We start from the raw sequence: 7,477 nt of genomic DNA, 5'->3' as shown, positions 1-7,477 counted from the left end.
GGGACATCTGGAAACATTCCCCTGCCACATTTTATTAGAACATTGAAATCACCTCGTTAAATGATATGGAGAGATTTAGAAAGCAGGGTAATTGTTGGGAGATCAAGCACAGATTCAGCTTCCCAGGCCACATTAATATGTTCCCATTTACCACCACAGACACTCATTCTGACCATTGACTATGCCATTTAAATGGTTTTCATCACAGACTTCCAGGTTTTCTGAGCTTTCTCTCGGTGAAATGACCCCCGCAGCGTTTTCCTGTCTTTGTTGTTAAGCGAACGAGCTGATAAGCAACGAAGCACATATGCCAAATTACTATTTTAGTACCAACTGTTGCTTTTCTCTTAAAGCTAAAATAGTAGAACTGGGGCTGGACAGAAAATCTCAGCTGTTTATTCACATCTATTCTCTCAAATCTCTGAGCGGAGCTTTATTCATCACAGCACACTGCAGAGTAGATGAAATGGGGAGCCTATTTTTGTGACCAGAGGAGATCTGAGGTGGATAAGAGGGAGTACACAGGCAGGTTTGAAGGCTGAAGACAGGTGGGCATTCAGGGAGGGAGAGGAGGCAGTGGGGAGAGCTGCGGTGCCTGCTGGCTGCCGCGGTGAAGGTACACGCAGATGCTGAGCTGGCATTCAAGGTGTCAGAGCAAGAGGCTTTTGAGGGAGGAATAGCACTGTCGATGCGGGGGTTGGGGGCATGAACCTGCCCCGAGCCTGTAGAGGATGCAGCCAGTGGAAAATAGCAGCTGCATCAGCGGGGATAGGCACTGGGTGTGCGATGCTGCTGGACGGGGCACTAAATTTTAGCAGACAGGTTGGAAATGAGGCTAAGGCTCTGCCAGGGGAAAAAAAACTGAGGGAGCTGCCTCTGTGCAGGGGTATGTATTGTGGTGCTCAGTGAGTGTCTGTGCAGTCAAGGGAGCTGGTGAGATCCTACAGGCTCAGGAAGGTTCAGTAAGTGTCAGAAATGAATGACAAGGAACGTCTCACCTGGGAGAAGAGCACACTAGGGAAGCTCAAATCTCTGGTAGAGAGGAGTAAATGGTCCAGGCTCTCATCAGTGCCATAATTCAACACCTGAGAGGTACCCACATGGTGAACGGTGTGTTAGTGGGAAGGAGGAGACCACCAGTGCAAAGGGGAAGTTGCTGGGAGGTTTTGAGTGGCGTTATTGATAAAGACTTCTGAGAAAGAAAAATTACAAACCAAGAATGTCACTTGGACTGGCACAAGTGTCCTAAAGGTGATGGGACTGAGTTGGCACATCTGAAAAAAGCACGTTTTCTGTGCTGAGAGGAAAATATTCCAAAACTGTGCCCTGTATCAACTTTTTAACCTTCTTTGCAGAGAGAAGCAAGGGAATATAATGTCCATATGCTGGACTTAGGGTCTATGGAAAAGTTTTTTACTTCAAAACTCTATGCAATTGATACACCTACATAATTGTAGATATCCTTTATGCTCTTTTCATGCAAACTTGTGTATTGGAAAGAACCAGTCATCAGGTTAATTTTTATTTGCATTTTAATCCTGTTTCTGTCCCACTCCAAACTAATGGTGTGTGGTTTTGTCCCTCCCTTTAACAACTGTAAATAGAAAGCAGACGGGAAGTCAGGAGCATTGACAAAAAGCAGGAAGAGGAGAAGAAAAAGCCCTGAGAAAATGATAGGCACACATGGCACACCGATCTCATTGTAATGAGGAGGCTTGTAAAGACTTGCATTCGTGGGTCATTTCCCCCTGCCATATGAGTTGTTTGTTTTACTTGGTAAACAAGGATCACAGCGCTCCGGTTTTAGGCAAATAGACTGTGGATACATTTTCATAACTGAACTGGAATGACTTTAAAAGTGTGTAACAGCTCTCACTGGTTTTAATTTCTTTTAGACATGGCTTTTTAAATGTTGTGTGACTACTGACAGCCCTGGAAGGTAGTCTCAGGTCACTTTTCCCTTGCTTTGATTCAGGCAGTCAAAAGAGATATAGCTCTTTTCCATGTCCAGCTAGCAGCTGTGGAGTTTCTCTCTCTGTGAATGTATTTTACTCATTTCTGGTGTTTCTGCCTGGCTCTGCTCTGTTAGCTATGATCTCAGCATCACTCTGAGGTGCTCAGCCAGCAATACTGCCCACATGTTGGCTTGCTCCGGGTGCAAGGAGATTGGCTTGCCTGGCACGGAAACTGAGATAGATGGCAGGAATCCAGTACGAACTCGGGCTCTGGCCCTTACGGACAACTCGGTTGTAACCGGCTTGACCTACACATAGAGCAAAAGTAAATCTGCACTTGGGCATGGTTTATGAAGAGAGGAGAGACATGGTCTCTGTTGTTTCACCTCCATGCAAGAGCCCCAGGCACCTGTGGGGGTGGCCACACAGTGGCCTCTTCTAGGAATGAAAGACCAGCTCTTACCTGTCCCATTAAATGTGATCTAAGACCCTCCACACAATTTGGGTAAAGTGCCTTTTAACGCTCTCTGTTATTGACTGCCCTTTGATGTAACTCTTGATATTTTGAAAGTCAACGTTTGTGTTTCTGCTCCTTTGGTCTTTGTGGAAATGAAAATGTTTTACTGCTCTTGCAAAATGACACACTTAGATGTACTTTAGTAACATTTTGTTGGAGTTTTGTGAGCCCTCTCGCCTTTTTCCGGGGCCCTTAAGCTTACTGATCAAGATAATTTTTCTCCCACTTCAAGACCTTAGGCTGAATCCAGATAAGGCAAATGCATACTTATTTCTACAAAATGCTCCATGAGTGCGTCCAGCTCCACCTGAAAAAAAAATACGTTGACTGCTTCACTGTGTCCCTAATCTCACACCTGCCCATTCCCACCCCAAGACTGCTGCTGTGCTCCTGTGTGCTGGCTCGATCCCCTTCCTCGCTGGGGACCATCTCACCTGCCTTTGTCCCCCAAACCCACCTGGGCTCCCCGCCACACTGGGACAGCAGCCCCTCTGTCCAGCCCCAGAGCTTTCATTGTCATGGTAAATCAGCAGCTTGAATATCAGGTCAGTTCTCACCCATGTGCAAATTCTTCTGCTTTGGGGAAATCCCCAGGACCCAGGCAGTGTCAATCCTCCTGGCTTCAAGGCTCCCTCACCCATGGTGTGAAGGCTGCTGACATCAGGAATTCACAGCAGCAGGGTATTGTGCTGCTTACTGCCTGCGAATTTGGTGTAACCTAAGCAATTTGGGACACGAGCCATATTCTGCCAGCTGAGGTCATCCTCTGCTTTTGGTCTCACGTTAACTTTGCTCTCGCACTGTCTAGGGTTTGTTTCAAGTTTCATACTCGCCTTCCTCTGAAAACAGTAAGCTTTGACCATCATCCAGCCAAAGTCCAAACCTCCCTCGTCCTGAGACCTGAAGGACGGGGATGGAGGGAGGGCGAGGGGCAGGGAGGGAGGGAATGGGGACCAGGCTGACCCCCTTTTCCACGAGAGGGGACCAGCGGCAGCAGAGCCTACCTGAGTGCTTCTGAAAGCCTCCTGCCACCCTCCCCCCTTCCAGAAACCTCTCTGCTCTCAGGAAAAGGAAATAGCTCTTGGGGCAGCTTTTCTCCAGGCTGGGGGGAGCTGGAGGCCATGTAGTCAGGAAGGACTTCAATGCAGTCAGGCTGGGGCTGGGGAGACTGGACCTCTGCCTCCCTGTCTTCCCACGGTTAAATCATGGTATTGAGCAACACCAGAAATATGCCAGCCAGTGAACAGGGACCAGGAGTTAGTCTAGTGTCTAGCCCCAGCTTAGCCTCGACCTGTTCTGTGATGCTGGGAGACGCAACGCCCCCGTATGCCTATTTCCCCTCTTATCCCTAGCAGTTTTCCCAGGTTACTCCTTGTTTTGCTGAGCAGAGTGACAAAACCCAGAGGGCCTACCGTCCTGGCGGGGGGCGGGGCTGTCATTTCCGAGGCAGCATTGAAAAGATTGAGGTTAATGGTGGGACCTGAGCAGGTCCTGTCCTCAGCTGGGACTGCGCTCCTGCTACTGCCAACCAAGGAAAGCCACACCGTGTCAGTGAAAATGCTGCTGAAGATGGCTCTGATAGCACAATACAGGGACAGACTACTGGAGAAAAGGGTGATGCCCAGTTTTGGAGCATGGCTGTTGTAAGGGATGCCCGGGCGGCACTCCTGGTTTGAAAACCCAGGTTGCCGTAGCGGGTGCTTTTCATCCGAGCTTTCAGAGACATCACGTCAGTTGGGTTTTGTAAATATTTCAACAGCGTTTTGAAGTTCCAATGAAAACAGAGAAAACCTTTGATGTCTACAGACCCTTTATCCCACCATACACCTCACCCCATGCTTTTCAGCAATGTTGTTTAGTCAGCGTTCACTGAGGCCAAAGGGACACAAGGTGCAAAATCTTGGGCCCACTGAAGTCAACAGCAAACTTTTACCTGGTTACAGTGAGGCCAGACTCACACTGAAGTAAGTCAAAGAAAGCAATTTTAGTTTCTCCATTTCTCTCTCATAAAAAAAAAAAAAAAGAATTCTGATCAGAAAACCAGAGCCTCTTCTGTTTAAAAAAAACTAAAAGTTTGGGGAAAATGTAAATCAAAAATCAGGATGAAATGAGCAATATGTGCAAGGAATTAATACTTTTTTATTCTTCATTTATTTTCGCAGGAAGGGTTGCCTTGGGCATTAAACCATGTGAGAGAACCAAACTGGATATTTTTTGACTGCCAGCCTGGAAGTCCCTGTGTCACTGAAGCAGTATTAACAAAAGCCTTCTGGGTGGATAGGCATGGATTTGCGATATTGGGTTTCCCAACAGAAAATCTGATTTTTTCAACAAAATTATTATTCTCTTGCTGAAAACGCCTGTTCTGTAACATGGATATTTTGTGTACATTAATCACTCCAGGGAAAATTCCTATCCAGCAAGCTTATTCAATGTGCTACTTTATTTTTCTTCTTTGTGTTTTGTTTCCCAAACATAAACACTAATAACAACTTCTGGGGCTCTCAGGGAGGTTCCCGAGTTTAATAAGGACTATGATGTTGTGAGTCTTTGTCATGACACATTTCTGCTTGTTTCAAAACATAGTGGAAAACAAGTGAGGGCCAAAGAATGAGTTGACACAAATTGGGGATTTCTGCATTACCTGTGTGGGTGTTTAAAGGAGAGAATACTCTGCCTGCAAAAGTTTGATTCCAGCAGATATACTAGTATATACACAGGATTTCTAATCTGTTTTCATCTCTATTTTTTCTCTCTTACCCTATCTTTTCCCTTCCCTATGTTTCCTAGTATTTTGTCAGTGTTTTGTTTACGAGTAGCTTTTTTCTTTTTTTGTTTTAATCACTAGGATGGATTTTAATTTTCTTTCCTTTTTCTTTTTTTTTTTTTTAAATTCCCTTTATCTCTCATCCCCATTTCTCTTCCTTTTTCTCCTAGTTCTGCCTTTCTCTGTGGGAGCTCACCCTTATCCCTGATTTAGTGTGATAACAGAAAAAAAACCCCTTGTTTTCAGAAGATCCTGTCTGTCTCAGGACAGCAATATGTTAGGCCGGCTCCTGACAAAACATAGCCCTTTTGTTTGGCATGTGCTGGCTCACCCTGGTTGAATGAAACAGCTTTGTTTTAGGTGTAGATAGTAGGTCGGGGCTGCCTGGCAGGTGCATCTTAGAGCCAGTGTCACCCAGCAGTAAATTCTGTAATTACAGGTCATGGAGGTGGAGCTCTCCTTTGATGTGACTTTTTCTGTTGTTGCAAGCGGATACAATTTGACTGAGATATCAAATGCAGATAGTAAAAATTTAATTAACAAATCAAAGCTTTTATCTGGGGTTTTAGAACTCAAGCCAACAGGTTTCTTCAATCTAAAGAAATCACAGACGGAGATGGAGGGGCAAAGGCAGCGCCTTTGTAGTGTATACAGCTTACGACCTTCTTTATGACGCTTGCAAAGATAAAGCTTTTTTAGCTGTTGCCTTTCCCTTTGGAGAAGCTTTTAGATGTTCCCCAAAAGCAAGGATATTGTTCATTGTATGCTTAATTTTCATCATTTTAACTCCTCAGTGTGCACACATTTTCTCTCGTGATGCTGCGGATTACTTAGCAGGAGAAGATGGAGCGCGCTCGCACTTGCCTTCCTGCAGTTGGGGCTGCACAGAGTACCCCAGCACTCTGAATTCATGTGCTGGCTTATTCCTCTTGTGGTGAGCCAGCCAGTAGTGGTATCAGTGGCCTGACCTGTGGGACATAACATTTCTTCCATGATTTACTTACCATCTTAACAATGGAAGCCTGATTGAAATGAGCCTGAAACTTGGCTCTTAGCTTCTTCATCTGTAAGTGGAGAAGGCGCTCTTTGCTTTCAGTGCTTTCTAGGGATGCTGTCATGATCAAAGCAGCTAGGTCCACACGCCGACTGCCTTAGTCACGCCACTCATTCTGCTGGTAACTGGGGGTTGAGAGAGCAGCACTCTGCCCGTTATGTGTTGCGTGTGTGATTACTGCTGCCTGTGAACTGAAAGAAATGCAATTGTGCAAGGAAATAATAAAAAAAAAATCCACGCGCCCAGTGCCACCTTTGCTAGAAGCCACATGTCAGAGCACCCCAAAAGCACGTAATGAGAGACATATGAATAACCAGAGGAGGTTGCATTTTCTATCTCAATAAATGCAACTGTCTTGCATTTATGGGTCAGCTGTTCCTCAGAAATTATTTCCGAGGATGTTTACAGACCGAAGTTATAAAATACTGCAGAAAAGATTAAAAAGGAATACTGTGACTAAAAGAGAAATTATCTCAGGTGTTCACCATGATACTATGCATTTGACTTTTCAAGACTGAGAAGTGCTTCAGATGAATGCACGCTATACTGCAGAGACCACAGACTGATCTTCTGTGAGTCTGTGGAGGTGAGTTGTTACATATGCCTTACTCGTGTCTTTCTCAGTGCATCTGGGATTGGCCCCGGCATTTCTGCAAGTGTGCACACAAAGATCCTAGTTCAGGGAACATATACCAGTATCAGATAGCACTTAGGAAAGCTTTAAGTACAGAAGCACTTAATCACGGTCTTAAGTACCTTCCTGAAATGAAGCCAAAGAACCTGAGTCAAAGACCTCTGGAATCAACGCAGCACCACAGACTTGTGCTTACACAAATGTATGTTTAGAGGCGCTAGCCTAGAATACTAATGTACGGCTTTGGATTTCTGAGCTGACTTCTGGTGGGACTACTGAAATAAAATCCTACTGAGCACAATGAAAAGGGCCAAGGCTCCTAGTGGATTTATAGTGCCAGGCATTTATAGTACAGTTACCCAATTCTAAAGTATAAACTGTCAAGCTACCACTGTTGCAAAAACATCAAAAGCTTTCCAAAGCTGTAGCAGGAGTTAAAAGTGAAAGAAAGAAAAGAAAGAAAAGAAAGAAAAGAAAGAAAAGAAAGAAAAGAGAAAGGAAAGAAGAAAGAAAGGAGGAAGAGAGATAGACAGGCAGATAGAAGGAAAGG

The sequence above is a fragment of the Pygoscelis adeliae genome, unplaced genomic scaffold (assembly GCF_000699105.1).
Source record: "Pygoscelis adeliae isolate BGI_AS28 unplaced genomic scaffold, ASM69910v1 Scaffold42, whole genome shotgun sequence".
Lineage (NCBI taxonomy): Eukaryota > Metazoa > Chordata > Aves > Sphenisciformes > Spheniscidae > Pygoscelis > Pygoscelis adeliae.
Note: the sequence above shows the minus strand (reverse complement) of the source record.